Source organism: Mauremys mutica, unplaced genomic scaffold (assembly GCF_020497125.1).
Source record: "Mauremys mutica isolate MM-2020 ecotype Southern unplaced genomic scaffold, ASM2049712v1 Super-Scaffold_100331, whole genome shotgun sequence".
NCBI classification, from domain to species: Eukaryota; Metazoa; Chordata; order Testudines; family Geoemydidae; genus Mauremys; species Mauremys mutica.
The window spans coordinates 512,165-534,084 of record NW_025423316.1 but is presented as its reverse complement, the minus strand read 5'-3'; the positions used below and the strand labels follow the sequence as shown (position 1 = coordinate 534,084).

The following is a 21,920-nucleotide window of genomic DNA, read 5'->3' as shown; positions in this document are numbered from 1 at the left end:
GAAATAGCAAAAGGCAACAGTTGTGGTGTTACAAGAAGGCAGTTTTTGGTTTAATAATAAAAACCCAGTTATATAAATGTAACTGTGTAGTAATGAATTAAGCTAAGTTTGTTAGTTTGTTTTAGTGGAGCCGCCTTAAGCGGGGTTTTTTTATGTTTTTTATTATAATGGTTACATAAATTATTTTATTATGCGCATGTGCTAACATAATTCAACTACTTCGCCCCCTCCCCTGATTGGTGCCTATGCCCTGTGTACTTCAAAAATATGCACCTGGTCGGCGCTTTATCTATGTGTCTCCTGACCGAGTGTGGGAGTGTGCGAACCACTTCAGCCGCTTGAGAAGTGTAACATTCCTACATAACTGTATGTGCAGCTCTGTGCACTCACGTTGGATGGAAGCTTAGTAATTAAATTATACAAGAGGGTCAGGTAAAGTGGCTGCTACCACCGCTATGTTTTGTCCCAAGAAGCCTTTATAGACATTCTGAGGGGAAATGGGCCCTTTGCCCACAGAAATGGTCTATAGGGGACGGCTGCAGGCAGCAGGCAGAGAGATAATCTCATCAAAATTATTTGACTCCTGGGTAATGTAAGCAAAATCACTAAAGGAATGTCCGAGGTTTCTATTGGCACTTAACTTGCCTGCCCCTGGCTGTCTCTGGTTGTACAAGATGGACGTGTAATCGGGGTACAGTTGTGTAAAAAAAAATTATTGCAGTGCAAGGGATGTTAGACAAAACAAAATGGTGTGTGTAATTGTGTAAGGTTTTAAAAACTTAAAGTGAGACTTATGGTTTGTAACATAATGTTATGAAGGTTAAACTATGGAAGGAATGTGCGTTTTCCCAGGACGTGTGCAGTGTATATTGGAGAAGGGGTAAAAGAAATGCAAACAAAACATGGTACTTATTTCAAACCCTATTAGGGCTCCAAAGGGAGCCACAATAGGTTGTGGTTTCTTTTTCAGATCTGTGTGTTTTGAAGCAGAAGATGAAAGTGGAAAGTAATCAGAACTCGGGAGGAAGTTGATTGTGTCCCTTTTAAGACAGTCTCTGAGCTGCTGATGGCTTTGGATCCAAAAGCAAGCCCAGAAGCCGGTGTGAATGCAAATGACCTAGCTGATGGGGGAAGGAGAGAACTGCCCATCAGTGGCAGCACAAAGGAGCTGTGAATAATAAATACATCTGGTCAGCAAACAAGCTACTGGAAGACTCAGATTGTGGCCCTCCAGGAAAGGGAGGTGAAAAAACAAGTCAAGCCTGAAAATAAGGGGGACAGGTTAACCCTAAGGAGTGTGTGTGTGTATATACAGTGCTAAAGCTAAATCTAAAGCTGTCTCTCAGCTATTACCTGAGGATAAACTTAAAGCTTGGTACAGCAGAGAAACTATTGCAAACTGGGTCTGTTGTACAAGAGGGGAAACTGAGGCACACCACCTCATGAATTTCATAAATGACCCGTGAGTGGGGTAATTCACTATCTGACTATAGAACAAAATAAGGACAGCCTGGAGGGAATTCTTCTGTTTTTCCTGCAATTAGCAAGGAAATTTGTAAAAGGAAGTGGTATTATTATTATTAAGCACTAATCTGTCCCCACCGGGTGTGTGTGTGGAAATTGTTTCTTTTGTTTTTAAGACACTCTACAAGCAAGCTGGTGCCAGCAAAAGACTAACCCATAATACCATGAATCTATGTTTTGTGGTGTTTGTCTGTGGTGTTTGTCTTGTTGTTAGCATTGTTGTGTTTCAATGAACAGAAAACCTCATGACATGGGTGGGGATGGCTTCAAAAGGCTGAGCTGGGGGAAGATGTGTATGGAAATTCAAAATGCTCGACAAGGAGGCCAGCACCTGTGTAATAGCTACCGTGGTATCTGGAAGGGAATTGGCAGCTAAGGTGGGCCCCACAAGCCCTATGGGAATAATGAGAAGGGGATTTGCTCGCTGGGAATCAATGGAGGGGTGTGTAAAATGGTGCAAATCCAGAGAAGATGTTTGAATGTGCCCCTCCCTGATGGCCATGGAGGAGCACACCCAATGGCCCGTGGCAAGGGGTGGACAATTGGGTGTACTGTGTCTGAGGTGTTTTGCTGGAAATGTACATATTACCGGGGGCACAATTACACCAGCCCCTAACCAAATTACACACTACACACTGCTCTCTGGGCTTTGGCACATAGATGGATCTGTGAATCTTCCTGCTGTGAATAATCGAACCAGCACATACAGCCTGATTCCACACCATGTGGTTAAGTTGGTTTGGACAATAACCCATTTCTCTGTGGACATTCAATGGACTTATGATATGGACAAAAGCACAAAAACCTGCAGTGGCAGCGTATTGGAACTGCCAGCAACTGGACATGTTAAGAGCTTGACCCCGTCAAAGGAGAAGAGGAGGTGTTTCGGTGGTGGCCAGGATGCTGGACCATGCTGCAGTGCTCAGGTCTCTCGGTGTTGCTGTGGATTGTTACAGCGGCTGGTGTATTGCTAAGTATACTTGTGATACGTTGCCTACGGAAATAACCTAGAAGTAATGGAGTAAGCCCCTCCCCCCTGTACTAGACAACCTGGACCCAACCTTCCCGGGCCCATTATAGTGGGAAGTCTGGAACACTAATTGGAACAGTTGTGGCACGCCCATAGGAGAGAAGGTGCAGGGCACTGCACTACACACGGGGCAGTGGGACAAATGGAATATCATCACCTTCCACCTTGATGCCTGGCCCGATCAGGAAATGTGTCACCATATGTCCTATGTTTTGCCAAGGAGGAGAATGGGAACAGGGACACAGGCAAGGGTCTGGGGCATCAGGGCTGGGATGGGGACACTGAGGAAGGAAACTGGAATCGTTGCTTGCTGGAAGTTCAATCCAATAAACATCTAATTGTTTGCACCTTCGGACTTTGGGTATTGCTGCTCTGTGTGTACGCGAGCAGGACCCGGTAATGGGAGGGTGAAGGGATAAACCCTCTAACACTAACTAACACCTAACACACATTTGAACCTCTTCTTTTCACACCGTTGCTCATTCTCAGGGGCTGCTTTGTCTCCAGACAGATCCATTCTCTCTCAGGACGGCCTTGCTCTTTCTGTCTGTTTCACTCACTGAGATGTTGGAGTAAACACTCCCCTTGCCTCTAGTCTCAGACAAACACTAGTATTAACTGTTGGGTTTAGAAAGCATTTGTCAAGATGCCATGTCTGGGGGATTTTTCCCAAGATCCAGAATTTTATGTTTAACCATCTCCCAGCTTCCTTGGTGAAAATAAGGCCAAGGTTTCCTTGCAATATACAGGAAGAAGGGAGTTGTTCACCCCAGATGGGACTTGAACCCACAATATCTGACTTAGAAAGCTATTGCCTTGTCCATTAGGCCACTGGGGCCCTGATGAAAGAATGGAAATTCCATCTCCTAAATGCATATTTCTCATATTAACGGAAGCCAAATACCCTCTTTCTGCACCTTACAGAAATGTCTGCATCCCCTGGCAGCGAGGCTACTGGGCAGGTCACTTACAGAGCTGAGCACCACCTTTCTGCCAGCCATCTTTAGAGAAGAAGGCTCTTTCCCCTGACTGCCACACACACAGCACTGCCTGGTGTCCCGAGAGCCTCCCTCGTGTTCTCCCACAGCAGCCACCTGCCGGTGTGGGTGGGAAAAGGGGACCAGGAAGCAGTGCGGCCTCAGGCCGGGACAGGAGTCCCTCGCCACGCCCAGGCCTGCCTCTTGCCTTCAGCCCAGGCAGCCAGAGGTGCCACAGGGAGCTCCCTAGCAGGCCGCCGCCTCAGCCAGGAAATAAGGAAAAGGCGATGAATGAAGAAGTCAGGAAATAACAAGGAAATGAAGAGGTTTGTTGAATGGGTTTCTGCCCGATTTATCATCTTCTCAGCTACCGCTCAAAGTTAAAGACCTAAAGTCGACCTATCGGCATAAGTACAGATGGTTAGAATGGAATTAAAAGGAGCTGCTGTCACAAGTGTTAGGTGCCCGCAAGCAGCATGCAGACCGTTTAAAACCACTTCAATTAGAGGCTCAGATGAAACGTTTGCCCTAAATCAGAAACGACAATAGGACGACCAGCAGAACGCCACTCTAGGTACATGGCAGAGTAATGGAGGCCGTTAGAGGCAAAAAGTCATTCCTCAAAATTTGGAAATCAGATCCTAGTGAGGATAATAGGAAGGTGCAAAGTGTCAAGTGTCAAAGTCTAACAAGTCAGGCCAAGAAAGAATCTGAGAAGCAACATGCTAAAGACACAAAAGCTAAGCATAAATCCGGTCAGTGCGACTCCTGGCCTGTCCCCGCAGAAAGGTGAACCCCCTCTGTGGCTGGAGTGAGCTCCTCTAAGCTGACTTCACCACAGACCTGTGCCAGGTAGTGCTCATTGTAAAAATGTTTCCTCTGACGGTTGGGAAAACGGGACCAGCGGTGCTCAGGCCGGCTGACACAATTTAAATCCCCCCCCCCAACAACAAACACCATGCAGTCCAGAGGAAGGGAGCCTTTGATCTTCCCTCTCATGCCTTAACTGGGGACCATACACACTAATATAGCAGTAACCAGTGCCACAGAGCACAAAGCCCACCAGTAATGCCCTCCCTGGTCAGAGCTCCAGCCCCTTCTGTACTCGCACCGCGAATGTGAAGAACAAGACTCTAGCACCATCATTCTTCCCTGGCCAGGAGGCCCTTCCTCCCATCACCCTCTGCCCATTGAGCTACCCTAGAGTCATGAATGTGCATTTCCTGAACACCCACCATGGCCAAGTCCAGCTGCTCCAAGGCACTGAACATCAAGCATCTCCTCCTGGGCCCCCAAATCCCTGCCACCTTCCACATGGCCACTTTCACAGATGCCCCTTCCCTGGTACTGCCCTTTCTCAGCTGCACAGAGGAGTTTTCATCCCCAATCCCTGCCTGTCACTGCCCTGCAGCCCTCTGGCACCATTCCTGAGGGTCACCCTGCCTTGCTCTCTTCCTGCCATGTTGGGAAAGACAGCTCCCATCTCTCCTTGTTAAAGGTCAGGTGGGCCAACTAGGGGCAGAAGCCCATTCTCTGTTTTCCTACTGCAGAGCCAAAGATCAGAGACTCACCTTCAGGGCCACCCAGAGGGGAGGCAAGTGGGGCAATTTGCCCCAGGCCCCGCAGTGGCCCCATGAGAATACAGTATTGCAACTTTTTTTTAATGGAAGGGGCCCCCAAAATTGCTTTGCCCCAGGGCAGCCCTGCTCACCTTGGGTGCAGGCACCGCTGTGCTTCCAGAGAACAAGCTGCCCCTGCACAAAGAGGATGAAAGATCCTGCTAAAGCCTGGGATTGAACCAGGGACCTTTAGATTTTCAGTCTAACGCTCTCCCAACTGAGCTACTTTAGGACAAAATTTGGGCCTGTTGCTTCTCTGTCTGGGATGTTTTTGCAGCAGTTGCACCCAAAAAGGACGTCATTGGGAGCGGCCCATGAAGACAAGACTCGCTTTTGCCTGCCTTGCTCAGCTTGACTTGCTGCCTCACCCCGTTCCTGCCCTAGTGCCCGGGTTGACCTGGTGGTGGAAGGGGACTGGGGGCCAGTGGCGCAGGGAGGAAGTTGAGCTGAACCCTGAGCTAGGCTAGACCCTGGCGGTGAGAGTCTGGCCACCACTTGCCGCCCCACCTTGTTGTCCTGGCTTCCGCCTCTGGGTGTCGTTTCGGGAGGGAAGTGGGGCTCCTGCCTCCCTTCCCCGATTTTCACCCCGCAAAGGAGTGCGAACAGGAAAACGAACCGCTGCTCCACACCCCCACCGGAGGAACCCAACGCCCTTAGCTGTGGGGAGTAAGAAGCGGCTGTTGGCTGACAGGGCCTGTCCCCGAGGAGCTGGAACAGCAGCTGCCGCCTCCCCCTCGGCTCCAGGCTGTGGGAAATGCTCATTGCCTGGCTGCATGGGCGGCTGCTGCTCCCTGCTCTGGAGAGCGTCTGTATTGCTCTGTCAACCCCCCGTCTTCACTGAGCCAGTCTGGTAAGGTCCCAAGTGCCCCCTCCGGCCTGGCAGCTGAGAGTCTGTGCAGACATCAGCCCCCCCTGCCAGCCCCACAGGCAGCAGCAGCGCCAGCCCCCCAGCACCACAGGGGCACTCAATGCACTTCCTGTGGGGAAATGGCTCCTTGGCGTCCAGCTGCTAGAGTGAGAGCCAGGAGAGAGCAGTGTCTGGCTCACCGTGGGGGAGAGAAGAGACCTGGTGAGTGCGGATCTCCCTCCGCCTCCCCCGCAAGGCTGGTCAGTTGTATTGTCACTGTGATAGTCGGTGCTTCCCTTCAGGGCCGGCCCTAGAGGGGTGCAGGGCCCAGGATAAATCCCCCCTTTTCTGCCCTGCCCCCACTCCACCCAAGCTCCCACCCCTGTCCCCTTCTGCACCATTCCTCTCCCTCCCCAACCTCTTCCCATCTCTGCTCTTTCCTCTCCCCACCCAGCACCTCCTGCACCCCACTGAACAGCTGATCACTGGCAGGTGGGAGGTGCTGAAGGGGAAGAGGAGGAGCTTGTCGGCAAGACCTGTAGTGGGCGGGGGGGAACTGGCTGCCAGTGGGTGCTGAGCACCTATTTTTTCTCTGTTATTTCTGCAGCCCCGTAGCTCCCATGGAGTCACTGACTTGGCTCCTTTCACACTCTAGGGAGAGGAGCAGAACCAGGGCTATGGGTGATCTATGGGGCACCAGGTGAGTGGCAGAGGCTTCAGGGGCTGAGAGTTTGCCTGACCCCTCAGGGACACAGTGTGAGGGGGTGTCCCAGGGATCTCTATGAAAGGAGCAGAACAGGATTTCCTTGGGGTGGGGAGAGAATTGAGAGTGTCTCAGGGGGTTGTACAGAGGTATTGCCCGGGTGAGAGACTGGCTAAAACACAGGCCTCGCTGTGAGCAGGATTTGAACCTGCGCAGGGGAACCCTATTGGATTTTAACTCCAACATCTTAACCACTCGGCCATCACAGCTGTGAGCACAAAATTGCCCCAATGCCAGAGAAACTGGTAAAGAATCACAATGCCCAGGCGTGAAATCATCTGAACTACAGAATTCCCACCGCAAACCTGCCTCCCAAAGCACAGGAGGGATTGGGGGTTTGTTCTCTTTGCTTAGCCATGTGCAGTCGCACAGAGAGCGCGTTTAAAAGTCTCCCCTCCCACAGAGCGGGAAGGGGAAATGATTCTCAACTTGAAACCTGATGTAGGGTGACCAGACTTCCCGATTTTATCAGGACTGTCCCAATATTTGCTCTCCCCCCGACACACACTCTAACCGCTGGTCCCCGCTCCCCTCCCAGGGCTGGAGATAGAACCCAGGAATTCTGACCACCAACCCCCCTCCCCTGCTCTGACCACTAGACCCCACACTCCCCTTTTAGATTTTAGTCTCGCTGCCTCTTCTATCCACGCACCCCACCTGTCCATCCCTTTGCTGCAGCTTTTTGGGGTGTCACCCCTGCTCTGCACTCCCCCAGTGCAGCCCAAGGCTTTTCCTCCCCCCAGCCACATATCCTCTCCCCACACTGAGTGGATTAAACACGTTTTCAGTGGGGGTTTGGCAAGGCAGGGACAGGGGCGGCTCTAGGCATTTTGCCGCCCCAAGCACGGCAGGTAGGCTGCCTTCAGCGGCTTGCCTGCGGGAGGTCTGCCAAGCCGCGGGACCAGCGGACCCTCCACAGGCAAGCCGCGGAAGGCAACCTGCCTGCTGCCCTCGCGGCAACCGGCAGAGCGCCCCCAGTGGCTTGCCACCCCAAGCGCTTGGCATGCTGGAGCCTGGAGCCACCCCTGGGCAGGGAGCAGGCTGGCCGGGTTTCTTTGTGGCCGTCTGCTGGCCACGCATAGGCATGGTTCTCCCCTCCTCTTGCCCTGCCCTCTGTTGCTCTGTAGCCTTTAAGCCTTCACTTGGAGCTGTCAGCACCAGCCGCCTCTGCTCCAGGTGCCCAGAGAAGGAGAGGTGTGTTGGGCTCCAGCCTGTGACTCTTCCTCCATCCTACCTAGCCCTGACTATCAAGCCTGGCCCTGGCACTCCTTCCTCCAAGTGCCATGTGGACAAGAGGTAACGTGGCTTCAAGCAAAACGGCCAAACTTGTGGGCATCAGGTGAAGCTGTGAGAATCCCAAGCATCTGGTCAAACAACAGGCATCAGCAACCAGGGTAGAAAGTTTTAGAGCCTCAACCCATTGTGGCCATCACAACCTGGCTTTAGTGGGTGAGTCACCCAGCAAGAGGGGAAAGATTTGCTCTTGCACAGCTGAATACAGGGAAGTTGAGCACTGTGAGCTCCAGGGCTTTACCACAAGCCAACACAAGGTCCCACTGAGATTTGAACTCAGATTGCAGGAATCAGAGTCCTGCCCGTTACACCATGGCACCAGCTCATGCTACTGCATTGGTGACCCTCATGGGGCCAACTCGAGTAAGGGACTGTTGGCCCCTTACTAAAACTTAGTGGGGGGTTTGGTTGGCTAGTTCCCAGTTCCAATAGAAGGGGGAAGGGCCAATGGGAAATCAGGACCCTGAGACTGACAGGCCCCAGGGGCAATGGGGAGAGGCCAAAGCTCCAAGTTAGCCGCACTGACAGGCCAGGCGGTGTAATGAGGGAGTCACCAGGCCAGGGGGGTCCCATCCTCCGTGGGAGCTGGAACTGCCTGGGCCAGAGTGGGGCGGAGCTAAGGAGAGAGCAGGAGCCCGAGAAGAGCCGGGAAGCAGAGCTGTGCAGGTGTAGTGCCAGAATCTGCTCCCTGTAGGACTTTGCTACCTGCAGCAGTTACTGAGACCTGAGGTTATTCTTATTTGCTGACTTGTCCTAATTGGCTAAAACGTGACAGTGGTGGGGGATGGAAGCATAAAGGCTTCATCCTCCAAACAACCCTTCCTGGTGTCCATCTGTATCTATTACCTCTTAACACAGGATTGTAAAAAATAGAGTGAGGTCATTTAAACATCATTTATTTTGCAGCTTCATTTACTGTGCTAACAATGTAGCATCCTGACACCGATACTTCTGCCCATGTGCTCTGTGGGTTGGATTCATTTTAGTGGGACGTGGGACATGTGGAGGATAATTTAACTCTTAATTTCCTTACGGTTTCCCTTCAATATACTTCTATGCTGGTGTGATTTCTGACCATTGCACGTCTATTGTATTTATTACAATAGCACAAGTAAGTCACACACGTGACATAGTCTAGGGGCTTGGCTACACTTGCAAGTTAGAGCCCATTAAAGCAGCCCTGGGCTCCCTAACTCCTGAGGTGTCCACACTGGCAAGGCACATGCAGCACCTGGGCTCTGCAGCTGGAGCGCTCCTGGTAATCCACCTCCATGAGAAGTATAAAGCTTGCTGAGCCCTGCTGAAACGCCCTGGCATCAGTGTGGACGACATGTTGCATCACTGCACTATGTTTGGCATCAGGAAATGTCCCATAATCCCCTGAAGTCAAGTGCCCACTCTGGTCATTGTTTTGAAATCGGCGGCAGGCATGCGGATATCCCCTTTCAAAGCTCCGTTTCTGACAGCCGGCTGCTTATCTGCTCCGGGACAAAGCAACCATTAGTGTGGAATGCTGCTGTTGTGAGTGTGTGTGTGTGTGTGGGGTCTGCTGCTGTCTGAACACACAAGACAGCATGCTGACACACTCTCAGCCCCCCAAACACAGTCGCTCCCCCCACGTACACACAACACACTCCCTGTCACACTCCACCCCTGTCCCCCATTTGAAAAGCACGTTGCAGCCACTTGCACACTGGGATAGCTACCACAGTGCACTGCTCTCTGTGGCATTGCTAATGTGGCCACTCCAGTGCGCTTGCAGTTGTCAGTGTGAACACACAGCAGCGGTTTCCCTGCTGTGGTTTCACTCCCAGTGCTCTACATCTGCAAGTGTAGCCAAGCTCTAAATTTGCCAGACCAACCGAACTCAGTAACTGCCCTCCACCACCACATGCAGGGAGTAGGGGCACCGTGGAGCACACGCCGCACTTGCTGGCTCAGCCTGGTGCATGGTGGGGTGGCCACCTCCCCATTGATGAGACCTAGTCCCACCATCTCCATGGAGCTCCAGGCTGCCCTGCTGCCATCCCTGTCTGTGTTATCTTCTCTAGCAGTTGACTGGAAGGTGAGCACTGGCCGCATGCCATGTAGCCGCGTTGTCTCCAAGGGTGAAAGCAGGAAGAATGGTGCCTTCATAGCCCACCCAATATTCCATAACATAGTTAAGGAAAATATTTCTCAATGAACTCTCAGTAAAAGATCAGAAGCAGCCAGTGTCCGCATCAGTGTACGAGCATTGGTATTTTCTTGAAATTTGTCAGACCAACCTAACTAACACCTAACACACATTTGAAGTTCTTCTTTTCACACTGTTGCTCATTCTCAGGTTCTGCTTTGTCTCCAGACAGATCCATTCTCTTTCAGGACAGCCTTGCTCTTTCTGTCTGTTTCACTCACTGAGGTGTCGGAGTAAACACTCCCCTTCCTTCTATTCTCAGACAAACACTAGTATTAAGTGTTTGCTACTGATGGGTCTAGAAAGCATTTGTCAAGTGGAAGATGCCATTTCTGGGGGATTGTTCCCAAGATCCAGTAGTTTGGGTTCAAACATCTCCCAGCTTCCTTGGTGAAAATAACACCAAGGCTTCTTTGCAATATACAAGAAGGAGGGAGTTTTTCACCCCAGATGGGACTTGAACCCACAATCTCTGGCTTAGGAAGCCAAAGCCTTAACCATTAGGCCACTGGGGCCCTAAAAAGTGCTGGAAAGAGGGATGGAAATTCCCTCTCAGGATTGCACATTCCTCACATTCACTCAGAAGCCAAATATCCCATTTAATGGCCTTACAGAAACGTCTGTATCCCCTGGCAGCGAGGCAACTGGGCAGGTGGCTGACAGAGCTGAGCACCACCTTTCTGCCAGCCATCTTTAGAGAAGAACCCCACCCTAGAGTCACCCCTCCCTCCTTCAGCAACTCCACAGCTGTGGCTCTGAGTGGCAGTAGGATGATTAGGGGGTGAATCCGGGGCTGGAAGGGGGGTAAGGTCGGCCTGTAAGGAGGAACCAGGTGGGGCAGACCCAGGGGGAGGCTGTGGGCTGCTGGTTGGTTTTGGGATCTGAGCTCTAGATCAAAGCTGCACAGTGACCTGACACCCAGGGTTATAGGGCCGACATAGTGACCCTCTTACTGGCCTCGGTGACCCCCAAACCCTTGTTACTAAGGGCATTGAGGAGTCTCTGTCCCTTAATAACTTCTGGGAGCTCCCCAGCAGGCTGCGGGCGTCAGCTGCCTCCTGCCTCACAAGTTAGACTCTTGGCGCTGTGCCAGCATCCCCTCGCTTGCAGGCCCAGTGTAAGAAGCAGGAGGCCCGGTGCTGGCAGAAGAGGATTTTGATTGATCGACCTCTGTGTGCTGGGCACAGGACACTTCCACTCAGTAGCATAGCTCGGGGGGAGCAGGGGGAGCAGCTAAGGGCGTCGGGTTCCTCCGGTGGGGGTGTGGAGCAGCCGTTCGTTTTCCTGTTCGCACTCCTCTGCGGTGTGAAAATCGGGGAGGGGAGGCAGAAGCCCCACTTCCCTCCCGAAATGACGCCCAGTGGGGGAAGCCAGGACAACAGGGTGGGGTGGCAAGTGGTGGCCAGACTCTCACTGCCAGGGTCTAGTCTAGCTCAGGGTCCAGCTCAACTTCCTCCCCGCACCACTGGCCCCCCGTCCCCTTCCACCACCAGGTCAACCCGGGCACTAGGGCAGGAACGGGGTGAGGCAGCAAGTCAAGCTGAGCAAGGCAGGCAAAAGCGAGTCTTGTCTCCATGGGCCGCTCCCAATGACATCCTTTTTCTGTGCAACTGCTGCAAAAACCTCCCGGAAAGAGAAGCAACAGGCCAAAATACTCTTATGCAGCTGCCAAAGTAGCTCAGTTGGGAGAGCATTACACTGAAGTTCTAAAGATCCCTGTTTCAATCCCAGGCTTTAGCAGCCCCTTTCATCCCTTTTTGTGCAGGGGTGGCTTGTTTTCGGGGAGCACAGTGGTCCCTGCACCCAAGGTGAGTCCCTGAGCTTGGGCTCTGCAGTAGGAAAAGATATTGTGGGCTTCTGCCCCTAATTGGCTGGCCTGACATTTAACAATGAGGGACAGGAGCTGTCTCTCCTAAGTGAGTTATTGGTGGACCCAATATGGCAGGAAGAGAGTGCTAGAGGGGGTGCTGGGCAGTGACAGGCAGGTATAGAGGATGAAAACTCTTCTGTGCAGCTGAGGGAGGGCAGTACCAGGGAAGGGGCATGTGTGAAAGTGGCCATGTGGAAGGGAGTTGGGGGCCCAGGAGGAGGCACTTGATGTTCAGTGTCTTGGAGCAGCTGGACTTGGCCATGGTGGGTGTTCAGGAAATGCACATTAACAACTCTAGGGTAGCTTGATGGGCAGAGGGTGATTGGAGGAAGGGCCCATCTCTCTGGTCCTCCAGGCCAGGGAAGAATGATGGGGTTGGAGTCTTGTTCTTCACATTCGCAGTGCGAGTACAGAAAGTGGTGGAGCTCCGACCAGGGAGGGCATTACTGGTGGCTTTGTGCTCCATGGCACTGGTTACTGCTATATTAGTGTGTATGGTCCCCAGTTAAGGCATGAAAGGAAAGTTCTATGAAGGAACTGGCTCCCTTCTTCTAGACCGCACGGTGTTTGGTGTCGGGGGGGATTTCAATTGTTGCACCGGCCTGAGGACTGCTGGTCCTGTTTTCCCGACCGTCAGAGGAAACTCTTCTATGATGAGCACTGCCTGGCTCAGGTCTGTAGCAAGGTTGGCTTAGAGGACTTGTTTCTCTGTAGTGGAACCAGTGGAGGGTGGGCAGTAGCCTCCTATTCCTCTGACCCGAGCTCACACCAGCCGCAGAGGGGATACACCTTTCTGCAGGGACAGGCCAGCAGTCACACTGACCGGATTTACATGAATGAGAGCACGTCGACAGCCCAGTGCAGGGTGGTGCCAATGGACTGTTCGGATCACGCAGCTCTCACCGTGTGCTCAATGTGGGCAATTCCCTGACCCAGGGCAGAGGATATTGGAAGCTGAACATCCAGAGCTTGCAAGATTAAGGAGCAGGGGGGCGAGGCCTGGCGGTGTTGGCAGAACGGGAAAGCATCAGAGGGTTCTGTGGTTACCAGGGGGATTGGTGGGAGTCGGTGAGGGAGGAGTTGGCTGCTTTGTTCCGGACGCTGGGGAAACACCACAACATTAAAGAAACCAACAGTGCCAAGTCCTGCAGTGTCACCTGTGGGATTTCCACAAGAGCATCCAGACAGGGGAGCTAGTCAGCCTGTGACTGTACGACCGGATCAAGCGACAGCTGCTCGAGTTCCAGGAGATGAGGCTGCAGTTGGCCGATATGAGCGGGAGCACTGAGAGAAGGGAGGGGCGGCCTCCCCTGACATTTTTGCAGCCTGCAGGGAATGGAGACAAAGCAGGGGGATGCAGGGACTCAGGGCAGAACCCACGGATCCGGAAGAGCAGGACCACAGTCACTGGAGGAGGAGAGAGAGACCCGCGAGAGGAAGCCGCTGGTGGGAAGCAATAAGTGCAGAGTGCAAACCAGCCAAGAGTCACAGGGGTCTAGAAAATGAAATAGCAGCAGGTCCCATGGTGTAATGGGCAGCACTCAGACCTCTGAAATTTGAGTTCAAATCTCAGTGGGACCTCATGGTGATACATTGCTTTGCTACAAAGCCCTGGAGCTCAATGTGTTTGGCTACCTTCTCTCAGGGTCAACTAAAGTGACATTTTTCCCTCCTGCTGGGTGACTGATGCCCACTGGAGATAGGTCATTGGTCTGGCTGGTTCAATGGGCTGGCGGCTCTAGGGTGGGGTCCTAGAACTTAACAGTCTGGCTAGAGATTCCTGCGGGTTGATCATATGGTTGTTTCTCGCTGCTTCACCTGATGTCCACAACTTTGGTCCCTGCAGCTGTCACACTCTTCCTCTTGCCCACATGGCATTTAAAGGAAGGAGGGTCAGGGCCAGGCTTCACAGTCAGGGCTAGGCAGGAGGGAGGCAGAGTCCCAGGCTGGAGCCCAACACACCTCTCCTCCTCTGGGCACCTGGGGTGTTGTTCCCCCCTGTTCAGACACCCCTGGGGCCCTGCACTTCACACAGCTCTCCCTGATTTCAGCTGTTAGTGAGGGAGCCTCACTGCTAGCGCAGACTGGGCAGTTTCTTGCATGAGAGACACTGTCCCAAAGCAGGACTAACGCTTAGAGCTGGTTATCAGTGATTTCAGATCTGTTGGTCTGCAGCAAGACTCTCCATTGAGTCTTAACCAGCTCTGTTATTACACAGGGAAGAACAAAAGGGTCAAATGGGGCCTGGAAGCCGTAAAAATGATCCACCCCACCGAGTACAACACTTGTCGCTACCTGCTCTCAGCTCCACTGAGAATGTTTTGGGGTCACTCCTCGCCTGTATCAACCTAGGTGCTCCAGTGGTGCAATGGGTTAGCGCACAGTACTTATAGGGCAGTGCTGAGAGGAGCTATGCTGAGGTTGTGAGTTCAAACCTCACCTGGAGCACTGGTTTTCATTAACCAAGTGGTGTCACCCCCTCATTTGGCCTGTGGAATGTAGAATTCCAGCCCTGGGGACCCTCAGGAGGGGGCTAATAAAAAATGCCCCCTTCACTTATTACCTCCTCTCCAGAGCACAGGTCAGAATCTACAATCCTTTCTCCCCCCCAGCCCCTGTGCCAGGATCCCTCAAGCAGAGCCTGGAGTCCTGCCCCTGGCGTCTGTACTATTGACAAAGACTAAGTGACAGGGACAAAACACTCAAATCCCGCCTGGTGCGGGGAGCCAGGTTTGCTCTTCAAATTCTGTCGTTGGTACATTTCCAGGCCTGGGAATGTCCCACAACAGCATTTAATGGGAAGCTGCCTGCAGAACAGTTACACTGCACAGAGCTCCTGTGGAGGAGGGGTGGGAATTGGGAACATTTTGAGGATCGTTTGGGAAATGAGCCTTTGCTGACAAGGTTTGTCTCTGTTCATATTTCACCTTCAGGTGTTATGTTGAGGGATCTTTAGTATATTTTTGTGAGGTTAATAACTATCTCCTCAACTTTATTTACTCAACTTAAAAATTGGTCACTTGATTTTTGCATCTCCCTGTGAAAATACAACTGACACGTGTGGCTTTCTACAGGGGTCATGATGTTAAAGTTGGGGAATTCAGTCTCTGTACTTCTGGGGGGGTGGGTTGCTTTTTTACAGCTGCCTCACTGCCAGACACACCAGGCTGTTAGCTGCACCCACTGTCCTGCCAGGGGCCCCGCTGAACCCTGGGCGGCTGCACTGCAGTGCTGGGGTTACTCTGGAGGTGGAGAAGCTGCTGTGGAGCAATGTAGAGCAGGTGCAGGAAGGAGACGGGGTCACTGTTCTCATTCTGAACTGCACAGTTTTCCAAATTTGGGAATAGATTCATAGACTTAAGGTCAGAAGGGACCATTATGATCACCTAGTCTGACCTCCTGCACAATGCAGGCCACAGAATCTCACTCACCCACTCCTGTAACAAACCCCTAACCTATGTCTGAGTTATTGAAGTCCTCAAATTGTGGCTTAAAGACCTCAAGGTGCATCCTCCAGCAAGTGATCCCGTGCCCCACGCTGCAGAGGAAGTCAAATGTCCAAGAACAATTCTAGGGGAAGGTGAATGCAGAGCAATGACACTGGAGATGCCCAGACCTCCAATGGGGGCAGCGTGGAAATTAATAATGGGAAGATCATTTGTGAAATTAGTCGTCACTGACAAGATTTGTCTCTGTTCCTATTTCACGCTATGGTGTTAGTTAGAGGAATCAGTACAGATTTTTACTATATTAATTAAACACTTAATTTTATTTAATCAAGCCAAAAACTTAGTATCACTTATTTTTTCTCTGTCCTAGCAAGAATGAATTGAATTTTGTGACTTTCTGGAAAGTGCAGCGAGATTAAATGTGGGAAATTCAGTCTCTGTGTTTGTGAGCTGATGTTTTCCTGTCACAGGTCAGTGCCTGCATTGAAATACCAAGAGGGATCTAAGGGCTGGTGTACGCTGGGCACTTCACTGGCAGAGCGACGTCTCTCAGGGTGTGACCCCCCCACAAACCCCATATTGTTAAGGTGACCTAAGCCCGGGTTAGATAGTGCTAAAGAAAAGGAAGAATTGTTCTGTCCATGCAGCTATTACAGGGATGGGAAAACCCCTCCAGTCACTGTCTACTCCAAAGTGCTATAGCAGTGCCACAGCAGCATTTTAAGCGTAGACAGAGTGAAACTAGATCTGGCTACAGTTCGCACTGTTGATGCTCAGTTACTAAGAGTGCAATAATAACAACAGCTCAGTGTTTGCATAGTTGGCAGGATTCGAACCTGCGCAGGGAGACCCCAATGGATTTCTAGTCCATCGCCTTAACCACTCGGCCACAACTACTTGATGTACATTTCATTACATGATGATTCTGTTCTCACTGAATTGTCACTTCAAATTGTTTGCTCAGACCAGCTTCCCCAGCACACTCACGGCTGCATTAGTGTAAGAGTGTCCTTGGGTGAACAGCGAGAATTCCTGCCCATTTCCCTTCCGGCTGGAGCAGGATGAGAGTGTGTTTGTGTGAACGACATTGCTGTAGACTGTTGTTCATTCCCCACTCTGACAATTCAGACAGTCCCTTTCCTAGTCAAATCTCCAGCACATCGTTCCAATAGCAGGGGGCAGGATTTCTCTGGGGCACTGAGGGCTGGTGCATGAACTCAGCCTTGCATTCCACCCTTGATGTTTCATGGACTAACAACAGCAGCAGAAAGAAAGAGCCGAGCCAATATCTCCCTGGCAGGGATGCAGGTGCCACGTCCCCTCTGTCTGACCATCGCCATTGCAGGAGAGAAGGGTTCACTGGAATCGAATGCCCTGGCTCAGACCAGAGACACAGGACGATTTTGCTGTTCATGGATCTGTGCAAAGGAAATTTTGTCTCTGGGTGAAACTGAGGAGGGAAATGAAACATCCACATGGTGGCCCAATGCTCTAGGGAATGTGGGTGAAGGACTCAGGCTGAGAAATGATTTAAAAGGGTTTTTTTTCAATTTATTGCCCTGATTAAAATCTATGGCTAAAAGGCAGCCACTGTTGTTAGTACTTGTACCTGTGTAGGAACACCCCAGTGGGTGTCAAGTCCATTGCCTTCACTAGGGGCAGTCGATTATTTTAGCAAAGTACAAATTTCTTGGTCAAGGTCTAAACTCCAGATAAAACAATACACTGCTGATAGGAAGAAGTACAAAAAAAGATTTTGCAGCCACCATGGGCATAACTATGATGTGTCGTGTTTCACTCTTTATACCTGGTGCCACCTCCTTTCCCTTTAGCCTTCTAGTTGACCAAGGGCAAAGCTGAACATCTTCTCAGATACCAGGGAGTGTTTATGTCCATTCCTGCGAGCTACACAGGGGTTTGATGTTGCTGCTTTCAATCCTCTGGCTCTGGCGGGATAAGGAACAATTCAGGCTGACACTGAACTGAAGGAGGAAGATCAGTTTTTGACAGGGAGAGGGACGCCTCCTCTTAAAGGTGTTTGTCTGGCTGGCAGTCCTGGTTCCCAGGTCTCGCCCGTGGGGCTCCAGCAGTTTTGGGACCAGGTCACTCCCTTGGCCCCACCTGCTGCCCCCAGGCGCTTCCCCCCCCCCAGGGGCCCCGTCAGTGCAGCGGAGCTGAGCAGCATCTGTCTGCTCGCTCCAGTGGCTGCCGGCCCCTCTCCATGGCAGGGCAGGGTGGGTCGGTGCCTCCCTGCGCTGCCCCCCACCCTGACCCCCTGCAGCCAATGAGATGCTTTGGGGGAGGTGTCTGGGGGCAGCAGCACATGGAGGCCCCGCAGCCCACCCCGCCTTGGAGCCTCCAGTAAGTGCTGCATCCCTGACCCCCTCCCAGAGCCTGCACCCTCACCCCTCCCCCTCCCCACATACCTCTTCCCACTCCTAAACTCCCTCCCAGAGCCTGCTCCCCCCCACACACCCCTGCCCCCAACTCTCTCCCACAGCCTGCACCCCCTCCCCCTTCCCACACACCCCCTCCCGCCTGCCCCCAATCTTCCTCCCACAGCCCGCAACCCCACCCCTCCTCCTGTTCCGCCTTCCTCCTGCCCCAGCCCAGAGCCTGCACCAGCACCCGAACTCCATCCCAGAGCCTGCATCCCAGACCCCCTCCCCAACCCAAACTCCCTCCCAGAAGCCAGCCTCTCACCCCTTCTGCACCCAAACTCCCCCCAGAGCCTGCACCCCAATCCCCAGCCCCAGCCCAGGATTTGCACCCTAGACCTCTTCCCCCCACACAAACTCCCTCCCAGAGCCTTAGGCAGGTGGGGGGGGTGGAGTTTTGGGGGGCAGGGTCTGGGCAGTATGAGTGACATTATTGGCCCACTTGGAGGACTGGCACTGGCCCTAAGGTAAATCGTGGTTGAGACCCTGCTTTAAGGGATTGGAGCAACGCTGGAGAGACTGACGGGCAGGGAGCTGGGGAGCTGTGTGTGCCCCAAGGAGAGTTGTTGTTGTGCTCTGGTGACACGGTGCGGGGGTGGGGAGTTTGTAAGCTGTGGTTTTTGTATAGAGAGAAAGTTTACTAACCCCCAGGTTAAAAACTGTTTCTGCTCTGAGCTATACATGGCACTCTCTGTTGCGACTATAGCTTAGTGGGCGACTGTTTCCCTGCATTATAATGGGTTCCTAGTTCCACTCCAAGTGATTCCCTTTAAAAACTTTTTCGAATGAAAATCGATTTCCAGACCCATCTCCAGTATGTTCAGGAGTTCGCTGAATGGGGGCAGGGGGCTTGAAATGAATTTAAACTCTCAGCATTTTCCTGTGCAAATGAATAAAGACCTAGCAGAGCTGCCCAGCAGCTGAAATCAGTTCCAGTCCTCGGCGTCTCTAAGAGGGACACTCGGTAGCTGAGGCATGTGGGACACCTCTGTGGTGAGGACAGGTGAAAAAATGCTGGATTCAATGAAAGCTGAGCCCATAGGAGGGGAAGGTGAACGGCAGCACCACACAGGGTCATAACACTCAGACACGGGGCTTCGCTGTCACTGCCCCTGCGTTTTCCATCATTTCTATCCTAAGGAACACACCCTCCCCCTCCCCCCACACTGTCACACACAACCTTCTCCCCTTGAGCCCCATCCCACCCCTCCCCCTCTCCCCCACACACGCCATGGGACACAGCCTCTCGGTGACTCACCCAGATGGGGGCTTGTCTCTGCATCTCCCCAACAGGGGAGCAGAGAGCCGAAAGGGCCACAGGAGACCAATGGAGCTAGGCAGGGATAGAAAAGACTTCCCCTTCCTTCCCAAGAGTCCCGTTAATCTCACCCATGGGACGTTCCAGCACCAGGTGGGCTCAAAGCACCAACCTTCCCCTCAGCAACGGAAGAGGGAACCAGCTCTAGCACATGGAAGGAGGCTCCCCACCTCTGCTGCTGCCATCCTGCAGCCTTTAATATGGATTTGTTTTAGCTAATGCAACCCCCCCACTCCACTAATCCATCCATGAAACATGGAGCCAAACTCCTCAGAACAGCCTCCAGTGGTGCAATGGGTTAGTGCCCAGGACTTACAAAGCAGTGCTGAGTGGAGTCATGCTGAGGTTGTGAGTTCAAACCTCACCTACAGCACCAGTTTTCTTTAAGCAAATGGCTTCTGCCAATCATTTTGCCCTGCAGAAAATACAATTGCAGCTCAGAAGACACCGAGGTCCCCTTGCTTTACAGAGAGCAGGGCAGATTCCACAGATCTACCAGGCTCTGCTCTCCACCAGCCGCCTGTGTCAGGAGGGGTCAGGCAGAGCCCAGAGCACTGCCCCCGACTCACCCTCAATCTTTGCTCCCCAAACCACCTGTGTGCTCACCCTCTTCGCGGTGACTCAAACCCTGCCTGACTTTCTGTATGTTGGGGGTTTTGTTGTCTGTCATGTTGATGTGCATGTGGGTCCTGTGTGATATTGGTGGATGCCATATAGTTGTTTGTGTGTGTGTGCGTGGGTGTGTGTGTGACTTTTGCATGCAGAGTTTTTGCTAAGTATTCTTTTGGTATGTGGTTTTTGTGCTTTCCTGTTGTGGGCTTTTGCTGTATTTTTTGGTGTGGATTTGTTCTATGTTTTGTGTGGCTTTCCCTTGTGTGTCTATGGCTCTGTGTGCTGTGTGGGTTCGGTTTTTGTTTATGTCTGTGTGGGCCTGTGCAGTCTGTGATGTTCTCTTTCTCTCTATTTGTCTCTCTGTTTGTATCTTCATGTGTAAATTCAATGGAACTTTTCAAACTCTCCACATCTTTGCCAATTTTCACCAGGAATTTTACTCATTAACAAATTCTCACTTGTTCCCTACCAGTTGGTGACCATCGCCCCAGGGGTATGTCAGTCTCAGGGTCCTGATTTCCCATTGACCCTTCCCCCTTCTATTGGGACTGGGAACTAGCCAACCAAAAAACCCCACTCAGTTTTAGTAAAGGGCCAACAGTCCCCTTACACAAGCTGGGCCTGTGAGGGAGGGAAAGCTCAGTGGTTTGAGTATTGGCCTGCTAAACCCAGGTGTGTGAGCTCAGTCCTTGAGAGGGCCTTGTAGGGATCTAGGATAACAATCTGTCTGTGGAATGGCCCTGCTTTGAGTAGGGGGTTGGACTAGATACCTCCTGGGGTTTCTTTCAACCCTGGTATTCTATGAGAGGGTCACCAATGTTCAGAGAAACTAGCACAGGCTGGGCCCATGGTGTAATGGTTGGCATGCTGAAATCTGAGTTCAAATCTCAGTGGGACCTTGTGGTAAATCCCTGGAGATCCAAGTGCTTTCCTATCTCCAGCTGTATGAAAATGAGTTGTTTACCTTGTGCTGAGTGACTCATACCCCCTGGAGCCAGGTCTTTGGTTGGAATGGGGTCTAGAAGTGGCTATGGTTTGACTGGGTGTTTGGGATTTTTGATGCCCACACGTTTGGCCCTTGTGCTTTCTACCACACTTTTTCTCTTGCCCACATGGCGCTTGAAGAAAGGGGTGTCAGGGTCAGGTTTCATAGTCAGGAAAAGGCAGGAGGGAGGAAGAGTCCCAGGCTGGAGCCCAGCACCTCTCCTCCTCTGGGCACCTAGGACAGAGGCGGCTGGTGCTGACAGCTCCAAGGGACGGCTTAAAAGCCACAGAGCAACCAAGGGCAGGGCAAGAGGAGGGGAGAACCATGCCTATGCGTGGCCAGCAGACAGCCACAGAGACGCCCAGCCAGGCTGCTCCCTGCTCCCTGGCATGCCGAACACCCACTGAAAACCACCCACAGCCAGCTGCTTCTGCTTTGTGGCCAACATCAGAAGATGGTAGGAAAGCAGGGCCAGCCCCCCTGGTGGGGCCTCTGACCGTTCCCACTCACGGTGCTCACTTTGGCAGTGGGGCAGGAGATTTTACCCCAAGAGGCTTTTCCCCAGCTGGCGAGAAGCAGAGAAACACCCAGGCTCCCAAGGTGCTATTTAGCAAGTACCCTCCAGCACAGGGACAGGGGCACACTTGGAAGAAGGAAACTGCTCCACACTCTAGCCCGGGCAGCTGCACATTTTCTTTGGCAAGTCAGGAAGGGCAAAGGCGAGACTGGAAGCACCTGGGGCTCATGCCCCAGCCTTTGTGACACCCAACCCCCAACTCCTTCCCGGGGCTCTAGCTGAAGCCAGAGCATTGGCCTGAGCAGCCAAGAAGAGGTTCCAGCCCTGAAGGGAGCAGGACTTTCAGCACAAAGGTAAAACTGGACAAACACAACCACGAAGGGACTCAAACTCTCAATCGCCTTATCTGAAGTCAGACACCTTATCCGTTAGGCCATGTGGTCACACAGGAAAAAAAAAAAGCCCTCCAGGCACTTCTTTGGAAAGGGCAGACACTGATGCA

General features: G+C 52.3%; 5 non-coding genes across 5 annotated transcripts; 1 reads left to right on the top strand and 4 right to left on the bottom strand.

Moving 5' to 3' along the window:
* Nucleotides 1–5,309: 5,309 nt before the first annotated feature.
* On the bottom strand, nt 5,310–5,382 carry TRNAF-GAA. The gene has a single exon. It is a non-coding gene; the product is annotated as a tRNA-Phe (tRNA).
* A 1,505-nt stretch (nt 5,383–6,887) lies between these two features.
* TRNAL-UAA lies at nt 6,888–6,969 on the bottom strand. The gene has a single exon. It is a non-coding gene; the product is annotated as a tRNA-Leu (tRNA).
* A 3,702-nt stretch (nt 6,970–10,671) lies between these two features.
* TRNAR-CCU lies at nt 10,672–10,744 on the bottom strand. The gene has a single exon. It is a non-coding gene; the product is annotated as a tRNA-Arg (tRNA).
* Nucleotides 10,745–14,453: 3,709 nt separating this feature from the next.
* On the top strand, nt 14,454–14,547 carry TRNAI-UAU. The gene is made up of 2 exons: nt 14,454–14,491; nt 14,512–14,547. It is a non-coding gene; the product is annotated as a tRNA-Ile (tRNA).
* A 1,816-nt stretch (nt 14,548–16,363) lies between these two features.
* TRNAS-AGA lies at nt 16,364–16,445 on the bottom strand. Its single transcript has one exon. It is a non-coding gene; the product is annotated as a tRNA-Ser (tRNA).
* Nucleotides 16,446–21,920: the final 5,475 nt, after the last annotated feature.